A 23600-nucleotide genomic window follows, 5' to 3' on the forward strand; every position below is an offset into this window, starting at 1 on the left:
ACCCGAGGTGGATCAGAATAAGGTTGTCAGATGAGTCTAAATTACTTAAAATCTTGGATACAACCAGGTACAAAACTATCCTGGATACAACCAGGTCAATAAACTTAGGAGCTTGGAAAATTGATTATTTGACGACCTTTTAAGAGCTCGAGATGTCAAGAAACCTAGCACGAACTAAGTTTAAATCACTTAAAACCTAGATACAACCAGGTCCCAAAACTTAGAAGTTAGGAAAATTGAATATTCGATGGCTTTTCTAAGATCTCGAGATGTTAATAGACCTAGCATAAACTTAGTTTTAATCATTTAAAACCCTGGATGCAACCAGGTACAAAACTTTGAAAGTTGGGGAAAATTGTTAAAACCAAGGGTTTTTTAAAGCTCGAGTTATCAATAAATCTAACACGAACTAAGTTTAAAATATTTAAAATCCCGGATATAACCGGTCCAAGGCCTAATTCTTAACAGGTATGATATAAATCAACACATTAAGTTGGATATAACCGAGCTTAAAACATTTATCCCAATCTAAAAATTGATTCCTAAAATCTCGAATGTACAAGTCTAAGAAATCATAAACATGAGAGATAGTCAAGGAAAAATAAATAGATTAAAAGTTAGATATATAAATTAACATTAAATTTGTCCCGAGGAGAAAAACCTTAAACTAAGCCCAAGGGCAATTGTTTACAAACAGATATAAAAAAAAACTTAAAAGATGTTCATTAAGCCCCTCTAGGATGCTCTGAGGATGTGACCTCCTTGCCTTCCTGCTCGCTCGCTGTAGAAGCATCCCCCATTTCTAACAGTTCTAGCAAGATCCGAGCCTTGAATTTTTCCAGGAACGGTTCCCACAGCGCAGGAGCCATGAAACAAAAGTTGTCATCCTGGTTAAAGGCCTAGCAATAGTACAACATATCTTCCATGGAGGACAGTGAGGCCACTTTTTCTTCTCTAACCCCAGCCTCGGCCTCGAGCACATTTGCCTTGGTTTTGTCAACCTCGGCCTGGAGCTGGGCAGTTTGGGTCTGGAGAGCAGCCAAGGCCATCTTTGCAGCCTGCTCGCTTTCCTAAGATGAGGCGAGGGCAAACTTGGCATTGTACTCGCTCTTTTGAGCAGCCGCAAAGGCAGCTTTGGCGGCCTGCTCGCCTTCTTGAGCAGCAGTCAGGGCGGTCTTGGCAGCATTGATCTCGCCCTAGAGCTCATCATTTCTAGCCCTAGCCCAGGCTATGCTGCGGTGTTGAGCCTGGGCAGACTAAAAAATAACAAGGCAAGTTAGATGTATCCTTTGACAAAATAAAGAGAAAAATGTCACCAAGGAATGATAACTTACTGTGAGGGTCATCCCCAAGGCTGACTCCAGGACGTTCTCTGGGCTTCGCTCCTTGATCGTCCTCAAGTCCCTCGAGCTGGCTCTGTAAGCGTGCCCCATCATGTGGCTTGCCGTCTCGTAGAGGATTCCCCGAAAGGCTTCGGGGATCTTCTCCAGATCCTAGGGATCAACTGGTATGCGAACAGTAGCAGCTGGGGCAGGAGGAGCTGGGGGATTAGCTTGTATTACCTGATCCCGAGAAGGCGTGAACCGAGGTGGAGGTGGAGGAGGAATCCTCTTTTGGGTAATGGAAGACACCGAAGCTGTCAAGCTCGTGCCTTTCCCCTTAGTAGAGGATTTTGAGACATTTCCCCCTGCCAAAAGAGCCTTCTTTGTAAATCTGGGCCTCTTCACGACAGGGCCTGAGCCGGATTTCCTGCCCTGGAAAGCCGTATGGAGGTCAGGAGCTCTGAGTTGTTCCATCTCGTCGCCTAAAAAGAACAAAAAAGGGATTAGTTCACAAGTAAAGTCAAAAACATACACAAAGAAAATAAATAAAGATCCTACCCTCCGGGCTGGGGGAGGAGTCTATTATCACGACCTCCGTCCTCGGGATTACTAGAGGAGAAGGAGAATCTAAGTCTAATATTTCTTGGACCCTAGGAGGTTCTTGCTCAGGTTCTACCTCGAGGCTAGACTCATCTGCATATTGCCTAAATTCAGGGGCAAAGGCGCCCTGGAGCAGAGAAGGCCAGCTCCTACGATTGGTCACATACTCCTCAAAGATGGCGGACCTAAAATTTAAGGTGTTATCTACAACAACGGTGCCCTTGGGGTAACTGTTGTCATGACGCAACACTAAGAGGAGTAGGTGACATTACGGTCTGGATTGTTAGGGTGACGGTGGACGAGCTAATTGGGATTAAATCTAACTATCCTAAAATAAGCAACAACCCTATCTAATGCCCTATAAGGGTATGGGTTACCTTGGCCAGAGGGGCCGGCTCCTGCCCCCGACGCAGCTCGTTCTAAATTGGGTTCCAGATCAGCTTGGGGAACCCGCCTCTTCCGCACAACAGGCACCTCGTCCTCTTCCTGCTTCTCACCTTCGGTGGCCGGTGAGTCCTCTTTGTGAGAGGGCAGGAGCTTGTGGATTACCTAACGAGTAGCCCGGGTCCTTCTTAAGGCCAACGTCTGGCCTTGGCTAATCAAATTACATGCCAGCATCGTGACATCGTTCACGAGCTAGCGGTAATCCTTCTAGTTGGGTGGGAGCCCAGACAAAGTTTCATATTGACCCCCGAGGGATCACTGACTTCCCCATCCTCGCAAATTTGGCTACACAAAAAAAAATAAACTCAGTTAGCACATGTAAAAGGAAAATGTCTTGAAAAGAGTAAAATCTTACGAGCTGAGATTAGAGACTAAAAAAAAGAAAAAAAAACTTACGAGGACGGTTGAAGTATCGGTGCTCGCAGTTTCGAAACCCGTTCGACATAAAAAACTGGTATTTGTAGTCATTGGGGTGGCTTAGGAGCTTGATGATCGAAGCAGAGTTTGGAAACCTGGTGAGGTAGTAGAACCCGTCACCTCGACCCCTTTGTTCCGGGCTGGCTTTGAGGCAGAAAAAATACAGTATATCTGTTGGAGTGGGCACCTCCCACTCGTGCTTCAAAAATAAGTATTTTAGCCCCGCCAAAAGCCTGTAAGAATTTGGGGGGAGCTGAAAAGGTTCCAACTTCACATAATTTAGGAAGTCGGCAAAATATTGATTCAGGGGAAGGAAGGCCCCCGCCTTCAAATGTTCATCACTCCAGGTCGCGAAGTCGTCCAAGAGAGGGGAACAGCTTCGTTCCCCTTCGAACGAAGGTCGAGAAATAAGGACTCCAGTCCCGACATCGATGTTATGGCTCAACATAATTTTGTTGACCCTTCCTTGGGTCGTAATCTTGGAAGTGATTGTCTCTGCCTCGAAGAAAGCGTTAGGGTCCACCACAACTTCCCTCTCCACCACTGGGCCAAAGTGAGGAATAGGAGATTCTGAGGCGATTTCTTTCCCTTTGTTTGATTGTTGAGCAAACGAGCTAGGTGTATTCTTCTTTGGTGCATTCTTCTTGGGAGCCATCAGATGGCCTAACGAACAAGAATGACGAGTTACTTAGTAGGCGACCTAAGAGTTTGTCAAGGTTATGGCATGAAAGTACGGAGGAGAATGTTGTCTTTGATATACGAGCTAAGTTAGTCTCAACCTGTTGCGTGATGCCACGTGCTACCCTATGCTATGCGCCTCGGTTTCCTAACAGACCCCTGATGTTTAGGGATCCATGTGTCAGAAAATCAGGCCACTACTGTCCTTGGGGGCGGTTTAGAGTAAAACCACCCAAGAAGCGTAACCCCTAAGCAACCTGGTTTCGAACCCTATAAAATTTTCATCTTCTATATCCCAAATGGGTATTTCCTAAAATTCATCATAAATTACCCAGGTTTACCCAGAAATTACCAAGTTTTATGAACATCATAGTTCTAGAGATATTTTAAGACCTACTCAGTAAACCTAAGTCGAAGCCTATGTGCCAAAAATATTTGGAGAACAACCTAATACGGACTACGGTGAAGTGTGGATGAGCATGATTAAAAAAAAGAGATCAGTAAAAGAAAAGTTTCTTCAAAACCAAAAGACTTACAGTGTGTTCTTCGATAAAAGAAGTAGACTTTGCAGGGGAGAGTTCCTGGGAGACTCCTGAGTAACTGAGTAACTGGGTTTCTGAAGGTTTTTGCAACTGATGGTTTTTGGGTTTTTCTGAGAAGGAAGAAGGGTTTGGAAATGCAGAAGAAAGATGTAGAAAGATTTCGAATGAAAGGTGATGAATCTAGGAAATTGCCTACCCTATTTATATGTAAACGACATAAATTAATTTGGGCCGTCCGATTTGGTCAGTACAAAATCCAAGGGCTGCTTTTCAAAAGACAAAAACGCGACAAAAAGGTGACAAGACAATTATTGTAAGCCTCGAAACCCGAACAAATGCCAATTGTGATGTACCACATGTCCATGTACTCGAGTAGTTAGCAGGCATGGTTTAATGTAGTAGAAGTCTAAATGTCCCTACTGTGTAGGTCATAATGTGATGTCATGAACCACAAGTAGGGACTTGGGGGGCAAATGTTGTACCCTGATTTCAGCACGAGTCTTTCACTCAGCTCGGGTACAGCTAGCAAATAAATGTGGAAGAAATAATCAAGGAATCCATTTATTATCCACGTGGACAGCCCAGTTTTCACGGTGATTATGCGAGCTAGGGATGCATAGGTTGCGAAGCGCGAGCTCGTGATATTCATACGTCCTCCATAGTACGAGCTAGGAAATATATTCAGCTCGTGGTAACTCAAATATATTGCGTACCCACGAATCCCGAAAGACTCGGGTACTTTTATGCGATCATTTATGGCCAACCTATAACATTTAATATCCCAGATATTAGGAGACCATTTATTTCGTTATCAGAACATATCCTAGTATAAATGGGAATATTTTGTATTAAATGTAATAAATATGTAAATCCGTGATTGACTCACGCGTTACCCAAACCTATCTATGGAATTTCTCTATAAATACTGGGAATATTGGACAGGAAAATGAACGATTATTCTGTAATACTGAAACTCTGCCAAAATAGAGAGAGAAAAACAGTAATAATATAGACTTGTGGACTAGGTGGATTTTAACCACTGAACCACGTAAAAAGATCTATCTTTGAGAGTTCATTTCTTATTTTGGTTTATTATCAAGCACTAATCAACCTTGTTATTTTCTTAATTCACTGTTGGTGAAAAACCGCGCCAACACCTTTGACACATGTCTTCTTCATCTTGAAGTTGTTTTAAAACGATGTATTGAGAAAGGACTTGTGCTCAATTGGGAGAAATGCCACTTCATGCTATCTTTTGGCATAGTCTTAGGCTACATTGTTTCTGAAAGAGGAATTGAGGTTGATCAATCCAAAGTCGACCTTATCTCCAACCCGCCTACTCCTAAGACTGTCAAAGACGTTAGGTCATTCCTTGGCCATGTTGGTTTCTATAGGAGGTTCATACAAAAAATTTCAATGATTGCTTGTCCGCTAAGCAACCTCCTAACCAAAGATGTTACCTTTGAGTAGACACCTAAGTGTGAGGAATCATTCCGAATGCTTATAAATTCACTCACTTCCGCTGCCATCATTCAGTCACCCGATTGGAGTCTTCCTTTCGAGATCATGTGTGACGCTAGTAACTTTGTTGTGGGAGCTGTGTTAGGACAACGAAGGGAGGGGAAACCATTTTTTGTCTCTTATGGAAGTCGAACTCTCAATAGTGCTCGAATGAACTATTCCACTACTGAAAAAGAGTTGCTTGCCGTCATCTTTGCCCTTGACAAATTACGATCTTACTTTATTGGATCACCTAATACGATCTTCACAGATCACTCTGCCCTTAAGTATCTCCTTTCCAAAAAGAATGCTAAGGCACGATTAATACGGTGGATCCTTCTCTTGCAAGAATTTGATATAACGATCAAAGACAAGAAATGTGTTGAAAATGTCGTCGCAGACCACTTGTCCCGACTTGAATTCAGCGATCCCATTGATGGTCCACCTATTCATGATAATTTCCTCGATGAACAATTGCTTTATGTTGCTAAGTTACCGTGGTATGCTCACATTGTGAACTACTTAGTAACAAGTGAACTCCCATTTGAATGGAGTTCACAAGACAAACACAAATTTCTGGTCAAGGTGCGCAATTTCTTTTGGGATGACCCATACTTATTCAAGTATTTCCCCGACAAAATCATGCGAAGATGAATCCACGACGATGAGGTGTCTAGTGTGCTGAATTTTTGCCACAATGATGCTTGTGGTGGTCATTTTTCTGTGAAAAAAACCGCTGCAAAAATCTTACAATGCGGTCTTTACTAGCCCACTCTGATCAAAGACACCAATGATTTCTGTCGTTCTTGTGTAAGGTGCCAAAAGTTAGGTTCCTAATCCGTCGGCACATGATGCCCTTGAACCCAATTCTTGTTATCGAAATATCTGATTGTTGGGGAATATACTTTATGGGACCATTTCCACCTTTTTATGGCTACATTTACATTCTTCTCGTTGTGGATTATGTTTCCAAATGGGTCAAGGTTGTATCCTGTCGAACCAATGATAATGCTACAGTTATCAAATTCTTGAAAGAAAATGTGTTATCAAGGTTCGGTACTCCTCGCGCTATCATCAGTGATCAAGGCACTCATTTTTGCAACAGATCTTTTGAAGCTCTTATGCGCAAGTACGGTGTACTTCATAAGGTCGCAAATTCCTATCATCCACATACTAATGGTCAAGCTGAGTTAGCCAATGGGGAGATAAAACACATTCTGGAAAAGACAGTAAATCCCGACCACAAAGATTGGTCTACACGTCTTCTAGACGCTCTTTGGGCATACCGCACTGCTTTCAAATCCCCTCTTGGGATGTCTCCTTATCGACTTGTCTTTGGAAAAGCCTGTCATTTACATGTCGAGCTCGATCATAAAGCTTATTGGGCTATCAAAGCCCTAAACTTTGATCTGAATGTCGCAGGTATCAATCGTAAACTTCAATGATCTGAAATTAAGGAGTTGAGAAACGATGCATATGACAATTCCAGGATTTATAAAGCAAAATTGAAAATCGCTCACTGTTGACCACGATTTTGGCCAACGACGAGTAGAAGTCAAAACTACAATAAACCTTCAAGAGAAAAATACGACACTGATAATTTTATAGTGGTTCAGCCCCAATTTATTGGTAATAGCCTAATCCACTTGGAGTTGTGATATATATATCCTACACTTAAGATCAGATGAACTTGAGTCAACTGAATTTCTTAAGTGTAAGTAGAAAAATACATAGTTTCTCTCTCTATACTCTCTCAGAAAATGCCCCAAGAATGCCCCAAGTAACAGTCCCAAAGTCTCCAAACTAGCGAGTTTTTCTCAGTCTAAAAAGATCAGATCCCCTAAAATGATGCCATGAGCCATTTATTTATAGGCTCATGGATCGTACAGCATATATATATCTTTGACCGGATCCTTCGTTCTTCCAACAGACTTTAATTAATAAAGTATAAATGAATTTAAATTACAATAATATAGCTATTATTCCGGGATATCTGAGAGATTCCCGCGGCAGTTGAAAATGATTCGGGTTGAAGCTGTTACTGAGGCTTTACTGAAGTAGACGGTAACTTCTGAGATTCTGATCCGTGGACCGACCAAATCCATCCCCAAAGTGACTGGTTGGCCAAGACAACTCACCGGTCGGCATAAGCAAAAGCAATCCTTTAGCACACCTCTGGTCTAACATGACACATCTCTGATCTAGCATGACACATTTCTGGTCTAGCAAAACACTTGACTGGTCTATCAAAACAAATGACTGGTCGGCCAAAACATTTTACTGGTCGGCCAGAACATTTTATTGGTCAGTCAAAAATATTTACCAGTCGGAAAAACATGCTACCTGATAGGTCAAATCATTTCCAAACCAGATAAATAATTTTCATGACCAGTAATATCATAACTCAGAAGAGCCAACACATTTATCGACTATTAATGTGCCATTTACTGACCATGCATTGCCACTTGTCACTTCTGATTGCCACGTCATCGAACTGAAATTTTGGGGATAACATTTGCCCCCCAAGTTTATTATATGATTTACTCGTATGATAAACTTTTTCTCTAGCAAAATGTTTTTGGGGTCATCCAAAAGCTTCCATCCGGTCAGTAACTTTCACTTTTGTAGTAAACCCACAATTGAAATTTTCTTTTGAATTCTTCAAATTCTATTTTTTGATCTTGTTGTAGTACTCCATGAGTAAGAAAACATGTTTGTGCCCCATGCTCTTGAGACTTGTTGTCGCCTTGGATCCTCTAGCCAATCGGTCATTTTCTTGGCCCCTTGAATAAGTGTATGACTAATAGGATAGGATTAGCTCTTCGGTCCCTTCTCAACTCCTCAGAAACAGCTTGGCCGATCGAAACATACACTCATTTTTTCAAACTGCTCGGACACGCAGCGAAGCTGCTCGGACACCTGCCACCATCCGCTCGGACGCATGCCACCATCCGCTCGGACGCAGCCCCAGCTGCTTGGGCACCACGCAGTTGCTCCTCGGATGCACCAGCCTTCGAACGTACCCGGGCCTGTTCGGGCACACTCAGCATCCACTCGGCCATCAGCCAACCGATCGGGCATTCTTCCCTCCGCTCAGATGCCTAGCACACTGCTCGGACCAGCGCCCCTACTGCTCGGACGCATGCACCCAGCCGCTCGGACACGCTCCTAGCCACTTAGACACGCATCGATCCGCTTGGACGTGTAGCCTCGGATGTGCGGCACAACCACTCGGGCATATGGCATAGCTACTTAAGCATATGCCTAAAACTTATCCCTCGAAACACCATCAAAACACCTTGTTCGAATCTCTCAAAAGTATTTTGAGAGAATGATTTCTCTTCTCAAAGACATTTTTTCACTATGTAGTATTTACTCTGCATTCATTTGTTCGTGTTTGTTTGATTCACTCCAGGGACTCATCGTTGTTAGTCATGCTCAACAACAGAGTTTCCTACTCGACCAGTGATATATGCTCAGCCAACTAGGGAAGTTGTATCTGCTCTCCCGACCAGGAAAACTTTGCACCTGATCAGCTAAACTTTGTACCTGGCCAGTAGTTTACTGTTTTTTCTTATGAAGACAATTGTTGCTTAGCAGCTTTGATATTTTTCTCGTACAGCCGAGCTGTTGGTATTTATACTTTACTTTTCTTCGCTAACTTGAAACATTCTAAGTCTTTTTAGACTTAAAACATTATAAGTTTTTTGTAAATAGTAAAATCACTCTGATGTAGGCCTTATATTTTCACATGAGTACTTAGTTTTCTAACTTAGAAATTCTAGACATTTCATAAGTCCATACTAAGTATACTTTCTCACACTCTTATTGCTCTAACATTTTATGAGCATAATGTTTATTGTCACACGAATATCTGCTTCTAACAAAAAAAATTTTAAAAATTCGAAGTTACTTAAGCTTTGTCAAACAAGTTAGCTTAATGGCCTTTTTGGACTTCGAAAATTTACAAGTCTTCCTAAAAACATATATCTTAACTCGTGCTCTTATTGCCTGTGTTAAATTATATACCAGTATACCCCATGTGCCCCCCAAGTGATCGAGGGTTGAAAGATCCTTAGTCACTTGCTACTTGACTAAATCTGTTCGAGCAGTTAATTACTCGTGAAACACATAGAATATATGGAAAATATTCGAGCAGTTGAACACTGCTTGAATGTATCGACCAGTTGAACACTGTCCGATTTTACCGACCAGTTGAACACTGTTCGGATAATTAAAACACATGCATATTTGTAGCAAGAATCGTCCACGCTGAGCGTATTCTCTTTTATTACTTGTAAATTAAAAAAAAAAAAGGACAAAACGTGTCTAATAACGAGTCTGAAACAACAAAAATTGTTCAAAAAATAAAATGACTGGTTAGCAAATAACCACCTCATAAACCAAACTTAAATAACAAGTCAAACAACTTGAAATCAAGCTACCACTCTGAAAGCAATATTTAGAAATAATATATCCACAGACGCTCGCTGCTTCAGTGGTTTCTGATCCTAGCACTCCCGCTCATGTCGAAGTGTCTCGGCATACCTCTCCCTTGCTTTATTACTATTCTCATCCAAGTGTGGACCTCCACATATAGTGTCTAAGGTAAAGTCCACAGGCCCGGGTTGCAAGGGTGGAGATCTCTGTCGTTTGAACCTAGGATTGCTGCTGCCTCCTTCTCCTTAGGGTGTCTCTGCCCGGTACTTTCTCAACTTGCCCGACCGGAGAAGAAATTCTATCTCGTTCTTGAGGTGATTGCATTCATTCGTGTCATTACCATAATCTCCATGGAAACGACAAAACTTATTCATGTCTCTCTTCCTCATCTCTTTCCTGATGGGTGGAGGTTTCTTGTAGGGAACCTCTTCATGACTAGCAAGATATATTTCTGCTCGGCTGGCCGAGAGAGTGGTGTAATTAGTGAATTCAGGCTCATACTTGGTTGGCTTTTCATTTGAACTCAACTTTGCTTTCTTTTCCTCATGGTGGTCAGACCCGTTATTTCCACGTTTCTTTCCACCATTCTTAGGAGGGTCAGTTGATCTGCTCGGATTGTTTATGCCATTCTCCTCTTTCTCAATTGCATCATCCAATTTCACATACTTGTCTGCTCGGTCAAGAAATTGTTGAAGTATTGAAATTGGATTTCTATGTATACTATCCAACAAAGGGCTCCGATAAGTTATCCCAGTGGATATGGCAACCATCTTCCCCTCGTCTCCTACAGCAGTTGCTCTATTGGCTTCTCTCATGAATCTCTGTATATAATTCTTTAAAGACTCATCTTTTCCTTGTTTGATATCTGCCAAGTGGTTGGCATAAACTGGTGGAGTCCGGGCAGTGTTGAATTGTCTGCAAAACTCCTTCCTGAATGCTTCCCAAGAGGTAATGGAGTTTGGCTTAAACTTCCAATACCATTCCTGGGCGGTATCTGACAAAGTAGTTGGGAAAACTCTACACCGATAATCGTCACTTACCCCGAGTAGTTCCATCTGGTCCTCAAATTTCCCAACATGTCTAATGGGATCTGCCTTTTCTGTTTAAACTGGTAGCACCAGTGCTTTATATTTTGTCGGCAAATGGGCTGCTCTAATCCGGGCACAAAATGGGCTGCCACTCTGGTGGTCTATCGCATCCATCTCGGAAGGTCGTTTTGACAAACCTTGCACTGCAGCCGCTAGCACGTCAAGTTGGGCCTGGATGGCTGGTGCAACTGACGAAGTTCCAAGGTGTTGACCGCCTGGTCGGGCATTACCATCTGGTGCATTGTCGTCAAGTATTTCTACTTGACTAGCAGGGTGGTTCAGATTTTGCCCTTCGACTGGGACATTCCTCCTCTTGTTGGTGATAACGTCCCTTAGATCTTTCCGGGAAGCACGCTGTCCTGCCCGATCGAACACCGTACTTTTTGATTTTTCAGAGGGCTTACTACGCGGGACTTGCTCTCTCCCACTACGCTGCTGGCCAGGGTGCAGTGGAGGCTTTTCGGTACGTCCCGGGCAGTCTTTTCCTCCTTGTGGGTTGTTGCCTTCTTTATCCTTTGACTGGTCAGTGTGATGACTATAAGCCTCATCACGACCATGCCCATCTTTGACCTATGAAGTCCTCTTATCTCGAGGAGTCCTGGTCTGATCCTGCGTGGGTGGGGTCCTTTTACTGCCCGATCGGTGACTCCCTGATCTAGAAGTTTTTTATCGGTGGCTCCTGGAAGGGGTTCTAGAGTTCTCCCTTTGCGTCGAGGCAGTTCCGGATCAGACCGCCTCATCTTCCCGACCAGGGGGGTTACTCCTACTTCTGTCCGGTCCCCGAGAATTGGCTCTGTCAGTGGTCCTCCGACCAGCATTATTATTTCTTGCTCCCTGGGTGGCTGCTTGTGCCGTGGCTTGAGCATTGGCTTGGGCCAATTGGGTAGCCGCTTCTAGAGCAAGTGCTGCTTCATGATGTCTCCGGTCGACTTCCTCCTGTCGTTGTCTGATCTCTTCGCTTCTAGCCTCCATATTGCGCATTTGCTGCTCTAACGCAGCTCTCTGCCTGGCCATCTCTTCAGCGAAAGACTTATGTCGAGCATTGAATTGCATCATCTCCTCTTGGAAAGCGCCTATTGCTTCCTGGAGTTGTTCAACTTCTGGAGTGGTCTCCTCGAGAGAGGCCCTGGGCTCAGTCTCTGGGTTCTGCGATCCAGGACCTTTTGATCTAGCAGGCTCTTTTGACGTGTCTAACTTTTTGGATGCCGCATTGGTATTCTTGGGCGCCATCTTGATATGATAGTCGTGTGTTTCTTCTCTTCAGGCTCTCAATGAAAGCACCAAAATGTTGACCACGATTTTGGCCAACGACAAGTAGACGTCAAAACTACAATAAACCTTCAAGAGAAAAATACGACACTGATAATTTTATAGTGGTTCAGCCCCAATTTATTGGTAATAGCCTAATCCACTTGGAGTTGTGATATATATATATCCTACACTTAAGATTAGATGAACTTGAGTCAACTGAGTTTCTTAAGTGTAAGTAGAAAAATACATAGTTTCTCTCTCTATACTCTCTCAGAAAATGCCCCAAGAATGCCCCAAGTAACAGTCCCAAAGTCTCCAAACTAGAGAGTTTTTCTCAGTCTAAAAAGATCAGATCCCCTAAAATGATGCCATGAGCCATTTATTTATAGGCTCATGGATCGTACAGCAGATATATCTCTTTGACTGGGTCCTTCGTTCTTCCAACAGACTTTAATTAATAAAGTATAAATGAATTTAAATTACAATAATATAGCTATTATTCCGGGATATCTGAGAGATTCCCGCGGCAGTTGAGAATGATTCGGGTTGAAGCTGTTACTGAGGCTTTACTGAAGTAGACGGTAACTTCTGAGATTCTGAACCGTGGACCGACCAAATCCATCCCCAAAGTGACTGGTTGGCCAAGACAACTCACCGGTCGGCATAAGCAAAAGCAATCCTCTAGCACACCTCTGGTCTAACATGACACATCTCTGGTCTAACATGACACATCTCTGGTCTAGCATGACACATTTCTGGTCTAGCAAAACACTTGACTGGTCTATCAAAACAAATGACTGGTCGGCCAAAACATTTTACTGGTCGGCCAGAACATTTTACTGGTCAGTCAAAAATCTTTACCGGTTGGACAAATCATTTCCAAACTAGATAAATAATTTTCATGACCAGTAATATCACAACTCCAAAGGGCCAACACATTTATCGACTATTAATGTGTCATTTACTGACCATGCATTGCCACTTGTCACTTCTGATTGCCACGTCATCGAACTGAAATTTTGGGGATAACACTCACGATAAACAAATCCTGCGAAAACACTTTGAGCCAAATCAGAAAGGGCATATGTATGATTCTCACTTGCACTTGCACCTTGGTGAACTGAGATCACGATGGACTGGTCCATTTGTAGTGAAGCAAGTATTTCCCAACAGTTCTGTTGAGGTCAAGGACCCAACCGATGGGAGAATTTTTTGAGTCAATGGCCAAGGACTGAATCATTACATTGAGAGTGTGAGTCATGTTGAAGAGGTCCTTCTTAAGGACCCAATTTATACACTCTGAAGTTCTGAATGGTTTGTTTGTTTTTTTTTATTATTATTATCTTTATTTTTTTCTGTCTTTCTTTTATTTTTGTATGTTTTTCGTTTTTGTATTTTGTTTGTTTTTGGGTATTGTTATCAGACTATTTACGCTCTCGCCTCATGGACATGGTCATCATCCAGGTGTTCTCTTTCCCTATCTTTTTCATTGATTATTCATTTTGACATTGAAGACACTATCTGATTTTTGGTTGGGGTGGTGAGCATTCATTAGCATTCGTTTGGAAAATCTTATTGTCGAGTTGAATTTTTAAGTCAATTTTTTTCAAAATTATCCAATCATTAGTACAACTTGTTGGTTTGAGTCAGTTTTTACTATGTTTAGCTATTAAGAAGTGATTTTCAGAGTTCTTTTGTGCACTTTCCAAACATGTGATAAATTGGTTGTTAACACAAATTGTTTAGAGAAATTTCAAGTTTAAAGTTTTTCATTTTTTGGTGAGTTGTGAGAGTTGAGAAAACAACTTTTTGAACTTTTATTGATCATTTGAGTTGGTAAAGTCACATCTTTGGAATTAAAAGCATGACATTTACTAGAGGGATGTTTTTCATATAAGAATGAGTCTTTGTAATAAATTTTAAATTTGTGTTCTATTTATTTTATTTTATTTGTAATTTTCTTTTTATTTTTGTGTTGTCTCTTGTCAAAAAAAATGAATAAATAAAAAAAAAAAAGGAAAAGAATGATGAAAAAAATGAAAAGAAAATGAAGAAAAAATGAAAAATAATAATAATAAAAAAAGAACAAGAGCAAGAGCAATACTTTCATTTATTATTTTTTTAGTTGTTGAAAGAAAAAAATATTATTATTTTTGTTTTGTGTAATTGTATAAAAAAATTAAATTATTATTATTAATAGTTTCATTTTCTTATTTATCATTTCTAGTTAGTTGTCATTTTGTTATTTGAGCTTTCTCCTGTAAATCTCAAGGGTTGTTTGTCATTTGAATTCCAATAAGTTGATATGTCCATCTTGTGATCAATACTTGTTCAAATTACTTGTCCTAAAAAGTGTATCTTTTCTCATTTGAGTGTAAACTATTACATTTCCAACTCCAAGAGTGTGATCCTTCCCATAAAAACACTTTCAATGCACGTGAGGAATTTGGAGTTGAGACCTTTATACTTTTGAGATTTTTCGATACTATTTGTGTTACAACTTATGATAAAAAGAATGTGGTTTGGTGCACACACACACAACTCTAGAATCGCAACTGAAGTAGCTTAGACAATAATTTCTTACTTCTTCCTGATACTTTGAAAATGCTTAGATGATTTTGCTTGGTTTGACTTGATTATTCAACTTGATAATTTTATTTATTTGCTTGAATTTCTAGGGACTAGCAATAAGCTGGTTGGGGGTTGTGATTAGTGGTGAAAAATGCATATTTAGTGATTTTAATGGTCAAAATAAATTAAGTTTAATTAATATTTTCATGGAATTAATATAATTTATTTTATAAATTAAAATATTTTATTATGATTTAGTTTATTGTTAATTTTCAGGAAATAAATTGCATTTGAACACTAGCAAAAAAAGAAGAGAAAGAATGAGTTAAAACTGAAAAAGAAATGAAGAAAATGATATTTTGTTGAAGAAATGAAGCTCAGGCCCATTTGGCCCAAGCAACAATTGCCACTACCCAGCCCTCCTCAGTGCCAGATGGCGCTATCGCGGTGCACCATGCGGCACCCAAGCCCAGCAGCCCCAGCCTGGCGACCCGCGCATGACCCAACGACCCGCCTGCTGACCTGCTTGCTGACCCGGTTCGGCCTTCTCTTCCCCCAGCCAGCGCCCACGTGGCGCCTCTCCATTGGTTGCGGATTGGGTCAAACTTCCAGGTGTAATAGTCATTCCAACCCAACCTTTTATGTACTTTGGGCCATGAACCTCCTATTTTGAGCTTCAAAGCTCTTTTTTTTTTTGTGTTTTAGAAAAAGGGAAAATTGATCATTCACCAAAATAGCTAGGTCAATATTAATAATAAGATTTAATTTTTCAAAATCATATTTTATTATTAACATTTCAGATTTATTGTGTAACCCCCATTTGTTGTTTAGTTTCTTTTTAGTCATTTTCTCCATTTATAAATAGGGACTCTTTCTTTCACATGGATATGTAATTTTGAGAGAAAAGAAACTATAGCAAAATTTCTACTCACTTTCTTCTCATATTTTCTTCTTAGGATTTTGTGATTATCACGAGCATAATGGTCTAATCTTCCTAGGAATGTTAGGGATGATTCCATATGCTAGTGATGCTATTTTGCTACTTTGATTTACTATGTTTTTAATATAATGTATTTGAGTTATTTATGTTCTTTCATCCTCATCTCTATTTTGTTATCTCTATTTACTTGTGCTAATAGTATATAGAATTAGTCATGTTCTTTCTATGTGCTTCTAATTAGTAAAAGTAATATTGATACATAATTTTATGTCTAATCTTCTATTGCATTATTGCTCTTGGGTATTTTGTCATTTTTAGATTTTTCATAAGATTAACATTGTGCTTTTAAAGTAAAGAACTTTATTACTCAGATGGACTTTTATTAGAAAAGAATATTGACTTCAATGTTAGATTTTCCAAGTAAATGTTGGGATGTGAACTATTTACTTGTATATTTTTATAAATCAAGTAACTAAGTAACCAAACAAGCATATGGATTATTCTTAAAACCTTTCTATTTCTCAAACTCTTGATTACACCTTACTTTTATTTCACTTATCTCATTTTATCATTTCATAAAAAAGACAATACCAAAATCTCAAATCTCTTTTCGTCTCCATTTTTATTTATTTTATGTTACTAACTTTTTGTGTTATTTTCTACTAATATTTTGGTTTTAGGTTACCTCCTTGTGGATCTACAACTACCGCTTAGTGGTAGTCACATTTTGGGCGTTAAACACTTAGTGATAGCAAATGATCTCTTAACTATCTTAATCATTATATCTTTCATCCATTATTGTTTGTTATTGCTTTTATTTCTCTTTACTTTATCGCATCATAAAATCCTCCATTCGTTAGTTTTTTATTGAATTAGATAATAAATTGATTTGATAGTCCTCATTGATTTGACTTTTGTTATCACTATATTAAAGTAATTGGTTTAGTTTTAAATAAATAATGGTTAAATTTTGTATGGCTTACAACATGCATCATTGAGTCATCCATTGTTGCTTCCATTATGTTTTCTTCAAAACAAAGAGTAATTTATAATTCTGGTTTAGTTTTAAATTAATAATGGTTAAATTTGGTATGGCTTACAACATGCATCATTGAGTCATCCATTGTTGCTTCCATTATGTTTTCTTCAAAACAAAAAGAGTAATTTATAGTTCTGGGTAGTGAGGGAATGAATGAAAGTAAAGGTTATAGTGGAAATGAGAAGAAGAAAAAAATACTATAAATTATATCATCGTCATTGAAGGTGGCTGGAGCTCATCGCTGGCAAACTTCTAACTGCTGAAAGAATCAACCTCTTCTCTCTTGAATTGAGAGGAAGAGATAGATGTGAGGGCGAAGAGAGGAGACTCAATGGGTTTGTGAAGGAACTCTCAGAGCTTTTGTTTTTATGTATTTTATTTAGAGAAATTATAGTAAATGACTCAAAACAATGCCATTAAGAAATTAATATCCTTATTTTAAAATTTTAAAGAAATGACCATTTTACATTGTTGATTACTTCAATTGCCATTTTTTATCATTTTTCTTTATTTATTTAGGAGCATGTGACTTTAATATAGTGGTATATGTATATTAGTTTTGTTTTATTAGTTTCTATTTTAAAGTTATATTGATTTTTTAAAGTGATATATTATTTTCCAACTAGTGTATATGTTTTTTGTGGTATGATACATCATTTTTTTTTATGATATTTAGTTTCTACCTTATTGTTTTATTATACATAATGGTAATATATAATTTTGTATCATGGTATATAATTTTAATGGTAGTATATAATTTTGTTAACATAGTGTATACATTTTTTAGTAATAATTTTGTAAGTTTTATTAGTATATTATTTTTCAACTCACCATATGTATTTTGTAGTATGGTATATCATTCAACAACCCATAAAAAATAAAAAAAAAATCAAAATAACTTTTGTTATACCCATTTTTGGAGTGTCACTACCCATCGGCCCAGATCATTTCTAAGGCCCAGTCACTTGTTATTTTGTTTAACTATTAGGTCAAGTCCAATAACTTAAGCCCACTCAAGTGTAATCATAACTCATCAATATAAATAAGAGGAATAGGGACCAAAAATGAGGAGGGAGAGAGAGGGGCGACATCTTTTTGCAGAGAGAGCTCTCCATCTTCAATGGAGCCAAATAGCTAAAAGTTAAATACAAATGTAACTCATGATTAGCAGGATGAATAATAGTGACTAAGTGGATGTATGCCATCTTTTTGGGACTGAACCACTATAAAATCCTCTCTATCCATTATTTATGGGCACTAGAAGCATCTCATATGCTTTATTTAGCTCTCACAAATCTTCTCAATATTATTATTTGGGTGTTAGACGAGTTAACATTTTGGTGCTTTCGTTGAGAGCTGAACACAAGGAAAGAGACATTGGAATCACTGAAATTTCCCCCAACGACTACCTTACTAGCTTTCCTAAGCCATCTCTGTTGGGCAATATCTCAGACGTATCACTATAGTAGCTAGCAAATCGACTTATCAGGTCCCTCGCGTTAGCGAATAGCCTCAATTACGCACATCTGAGGCTAGTCGGGTATGGGGACCCATCTCCAAAGACATGCTTAGATACTGGAACTTGCCAAATGCAAAAGATCACCCTCAAGAGCTACCGCATGTCTAGGATCGCTTGGGATTGACTAAAGGGAGAGGTTTCCCTTAAGCAATCGTCTTGCTTGGTTCCTTGAGGTCATCAGAACCTTGAGCATTCCTCTTGCTTGGTTCATTGAGGTCCTCGGAACCTGGAGCAATAGTCTTGCTTGGTTCCTAAAGGTCATCGAAACTTGGTGCAATAGCCTTGCTTAGTTCCTGGAGAACCCCGGAACCTGGAGCATTCTTCTTGCTCGGTTCCTAGAGGTCCTCGGAACCTGGAGCAATGGCCTTGCTTGGTTCCTAAAGAACCTCGAAACCTAGAGCATTCGTCTTGTTCAGTTCTTATAGGTCTTCAAAATTTGGAGCAATAGTCTTGCTTGGTTCCTAGAGGTCCTCGAAACCTTTGAGCATTCATCTTGCTCGGTTCCTAGACGTCCTCAGAACCTGGAGCAATATCCTTGCTTGGTTCCTGGAGAACTATAGAACCTGGAGCATTCATCTTGCTCGGTTCCTAGAGGTCCTTGAAACCTGGAGCAATGGTCTTGCTTGGTTCCTGGAGAACCTCAGGACCTGGAGCAATAGCCTTGCTTAGTCCTCGGAACCTTGAGCATTCCTCTTGCTTGGTGCCTTGAGGTCCTTGGAACCTGGAGCAATAGTCTTGCTTGGTACCTAGAGCATTCATCTTGCTTGGTTCCTAGAGGTCCTCGGAACCTGGAGCAATAGTCTTGCTTGGTTCCTAGAGGTCCTCAGAACCTTTGAGCATTCATCTTGCTCGATTCCTAGAGGTCCTCAGAACTTGGAGCAATGGCCTTGCTTGGTTCTTGGAGAACCTCAGAACCTGGAGCATTCATCTTGCTTGAAACCTGGAACGATAGCCTTGCTTGGTTCATGGAGAACCTCGAAACCTGGAGCATTCATCTTGTTTGGTTCCTGGAGGTCCTCAAAACTTGGAGCAATAGTCTTGCTTGGTTTATAGAGGTCCTCAGAACCTTTGAGGAGCATTCAATTTGCTTGGTTCCTTGAGGTCCTCAGAACCTGGAGCATTCATCTTGCTTGGTTCCTAGAGGTCCTCGAAACCTTGAGCATTCCTCTTGCTTGGTTCTTTGAGGTCCTCGGAACCTGGAGCATTCATCTTGCTCGGTTCCTATAGATCCTTGGAACCTAGAGCAATAGCCGTGCTTGGTTCCTGGAGAACTTCGGAACCTAGAGCATTCATCTTGCTCGATTCCTAGAGGTCCTCAGAACCTAGAGCAATGTCCTTGCTTGGTTCCTGGAGAACCTCGAAACCTAGAGCAATAGCCTTGCTTGGTCCTCAGTACCTAGGGCGTCTCGTCTATCTCAGATCTTAGAGCCACTCGCCTAGCTCAGGAATGAGACGTCTCGAACAATGCTCGCCCAAATAGCCCACGAGCAGCTCAGATCTTTTTATAGTCACTATTTGCCACGCTCAAGTCTAAGGCATTTCAAATGGCTTACAAGAAGACTCGTGAGGCTATGCGCACCAGAATCAATATTTAAAGACTAACGAAGTCAAGTAATGATATGTCCAAGGCTTGAAGATCTGGTCCTCGTGAAAAAGAGAGTTCACACGATAAGTTAGCCTTATGCAAGCATGAAGGCTAACTTGGGGGGCAATTATTATACCCATTTTTGGAGTGTCACTACCCATCGAGCCATATCATGCCTAAGGCCCAATCACTTGTTATTTTGTCTAATTATTGGGTTAAACCCAATAATTTAAGTCCACTCAAGTGTAACCCTAACTCCTTAATATAAATAGAGGAGTAAGAACCAAAAAGGAGAAGGGAAAGAGAGGGGTGGCAGCTTTTTGCAGAAAGATCTCTCCATCTTCAATGGAGTCAAATAGTTAAAAGCTAAATACAAATGTAGCTCATGGCTGGCAGGATGCATACTAGTGACTAAGTGGATGTAGGTCATCTTTTTAGGGCAGAACCACTATAAAAGTCTCTTTCTATCCATTATTTCTACGCACTAGAAGTATTCCATAGGCTTTATTTAGCTCTCACAAATTTTCTCGACTTTGGGTATTAAACGAGTTAACAAAAAAATGAGTCAACAACTTTAAAATAAAAATTACTTAAACAAAACTAATATACTTATACCATAATATTAAAATATTTATAATAAAATAGTGATTTGCTAAAGGGCATATTTGGTAATATGTATTATATAAAAAGGTGGTTAGACTATTTTACAACAAAACTAAAAACATGGACATTTATTTACTTTCACAAACTATTAATGGTCATTTTGTACCAAACCCCTTTTATTTATGTGTTAATTTGGTCTTTACAAGTTAATCAATGTCACATATCCCTTTTTTAAAAAATTAATAACTAAAAGATAAAGGTTATAACTTTTTGGACTCAATGTTTTGTCCCATTACATGTTTGGACCATGTGTTTGAAAAATTACTTTTTGGATCCTATGTTTTGTAAAATTGTTCAAGTAGACTCCTAAACCCTATATTTGTCAAAAAATTTGAACTAAAATCACAAATAATTCACCAAACTAACAATTTAGAATAAAATCACAATCATTCTACATAATAACTGTGTTGTCATATTCACTTTTTTCTTCATCAAAATTAAGTTTACGAGTCTATTTGAACCATTTTACAAATCACAAGATCCAAAAAAAAAATTTGTTAAAACACAATTTGAAACAGGTAATGAGACAAAACACATGGTCCAAAAAATTATAAACCCAAAAATAAAAGAGAATGTTATTTTACAAATTTCAATATCTGAGAAAGCCATTTCAACAAATTCCTCAACCCACAATATCGCAGTGCAGTGTTATTGGAAATGATTAATTCAAATTGCTTCTATAATACGGTCTATAAAAAATCTACTCAAATTGCATTGTATGCACCACGAACACCCTAATAAAAACATGTAACATACTTGCTATATCCCAGATAGTGGTGGGCAATAATGTATTTTATTGCTCAAGACACGATATTGTTGGATGATAAATGTAAAGGGAATTTTTCAAAAATATAGCTTTTATGCCATCACTGTGCAAAAGTATAAGGATTTTTAAAGAAAAAATAAATTATGAGAAACACAATTACAAGCTAACTAAATATGAAAGCTAAATTTAAAATCAAAACACTTCAGCCAAACAGGGGTACTATTATAAAATTATCATTCCACTCTTCTCTCTCTCTCAAACCTCAGCCACACAAACCCTTTCTCTCTCCAAACCTATCCACACAAACTCATTCTCTCTCCAAAACCCAACTGCTCCATCTCCTCCAGCTCCAGCCGGCGCAATCCCCTCCAGCTTCGGCAACCCCAACCGCGACCCCATCCAGCATCGATGACCCTCTGTTCGAGAGCCCCAACTGTTTGAGACCCCAACTTTGCTCGAGCCCCACCATCCGAACCCAGGTACGAATTCGCACCTCCTCCGCGACGTAACTCCAAGGCCATCTCCATAGCAACCCACACCTAGACGCGAACCACCCTCTCATCTCCATCTCCGTCATTGATCCCAAGATCCATCGCCACCCCTTTGCAACCCGACCCCAAACCCAGCACTCCAAGCCGAGAACCAAGAACCTGAAAGCTACACCCTAGCCTCGCCACACCCAAGCGAGTCCCAACCCCGACTGCCAGCCACTTTCAGATCTTAATTTTTTTTTTCAAATTTGAATATTTTTTCTATTTTCAAAGTGATGCAAGGAGGTAGTTGGAGTGGAGGGTCAGCAATGAGAGGCAAGCAGCAGTTAAGGTTCTTAATTAGGGGAGAGTTGAAGATGGGAGAGAGAGAGAAAGGGGGTGGATCTTTTTTTTTCTTTCTATCTTTAGGTCTGTGGTAACTGGTTACCTTCTCGTTCTTTGTGTGTATATTTTTTGGGGTAACTGGTTACCTTTACGTTCTGATGTGTGTGTATTTATGGGTTATTTATGGTAATTGGTTACCTTCATGTTCTAATGTGTATATATTTCTAGTTTCTTCATGGTAACTGGTTACCTATGTTACTAAAATCATAGTTACTTCTTCTTCCTTCAAATTTGATGTTTCTTTTCATATTTAATATGAGTAACCTGTCACCCATCTTATGGTATCTGGTCACCTCTTTTATGTCAGAAAGTTACTCCTCTAAAGGTAATTGGTTACCTTTCCTGGTACATGTTATTTAACCTAGTTCTAGGATTATTATTTTTTTTACATAACTGTCAAAGATCAATCAAGTAACGGATTACCTTAACCAGAATTTGAAAAAAAAAACGTACAGTCTAAAAAAAGAAAAAAAATGTTTATAGTATAATAAACACAGTTCATATTAAAAAAAAATTACAAAACCAAAAATAAATTTAATATAAAATTAGTTATATAAAAATAATATAAAAAAAACAGATAAACTAAAAAAAATAATAATCAAATTACAAACATACCCTTCCAAATTAATAAAATTTAATATAAACCAACTTTTATATAAAAATATGGGAAAATAAATCCATAAAAGTAAAAATTCTTTAAAAAAAAAGCTATAGATTAACTTTTTTTTTTTTTTTAAAAAAACCACATTTTTGCACGCTTAAAAATCTCATACAAAATATAATTTCCTCAAAAATGTTAAGAAGCTCAAATATGCAACATAACACGTCTTTAATAACTTTATTTGAGATATTTATATATTACAACCAAAATCCTCAAAATAAGAGATATTAAGGTCTTGTTTTTGGAACTTTGATTTTAGTAAAGCAAAATTTTAATGGAAAAAAAAATGTTTTCCACAAATTTGATAAGAGACTTTTTTTTTAATATTTTTTTTAGATATTTATAATTGTTGTAAATTTAAAAAAATTATACTACATTAAGTTTTTTCAATTTTAAAAAAGTATACTACATTTGAATTTTAATTTTTCTAGAAAAAAAAATTCTTAAATTATTAATTCAATCCAAACATGAGAAAATAAAATCTTTTTTTTCTTAAAATCCTTTGGATTTCATAAAAAAAATGAAATCCTTTAGATTTAATTTTTCTTTTGATAATTTTTCTAGAAAATGAAACCCTTTTGACTTCATTTTTTTCTCTCGAAACAATTCCCTAGTTGAATAAAGTTTGCTCTGAATTGTGATTAACATTTGCCCCTATAAATATAACAACGGTTATATTTGATGACACTTAAAAAAATT

At 38.9% G+C, this 23600-nt stretch overlaps 1 protein-coding gene and 1 long non-coding RNA gene across 2 annotated transcripts in view; both read right to left on the minus strand.

The window, feature by feature from the left end:
- Window positions 1-23600, minus strand: part of LOC133798045 (uncharacterized) — a 48489-nt gene that overhangs the window by 22005 nt on the left and 2884 nt on the right. The window lies entirely within an intron of this gene.
- Window positions 607-3866, minus strand: LOC133798038 (uncharacterized). Its single transcript, XR_009875769.1, has 3 exons — window positions 2763-3866; window positions 1335-2651; window positions 607-1256 (listed from the first exon to the last, which is right to left on the minus strand). It is a non-coding gene; the product is annotated as an uncharacterized LOC133798038 (long non-coding RNA).

Source organism: Humulus lupulus, chromosome 1 (assembly GCF_963169125.1).
Source record: "Humulus lupulus chromosome 1, drHumLupu1.1, whole genome shotgun sequence".
NCBI classification, from domain to species: domain Eukaryota; kingdom Viridiplantae; phylum Streptophyta; class Magnoliopsida; order Rosales; family Cannabaceae; genus Humulus; species Humulus lupulus.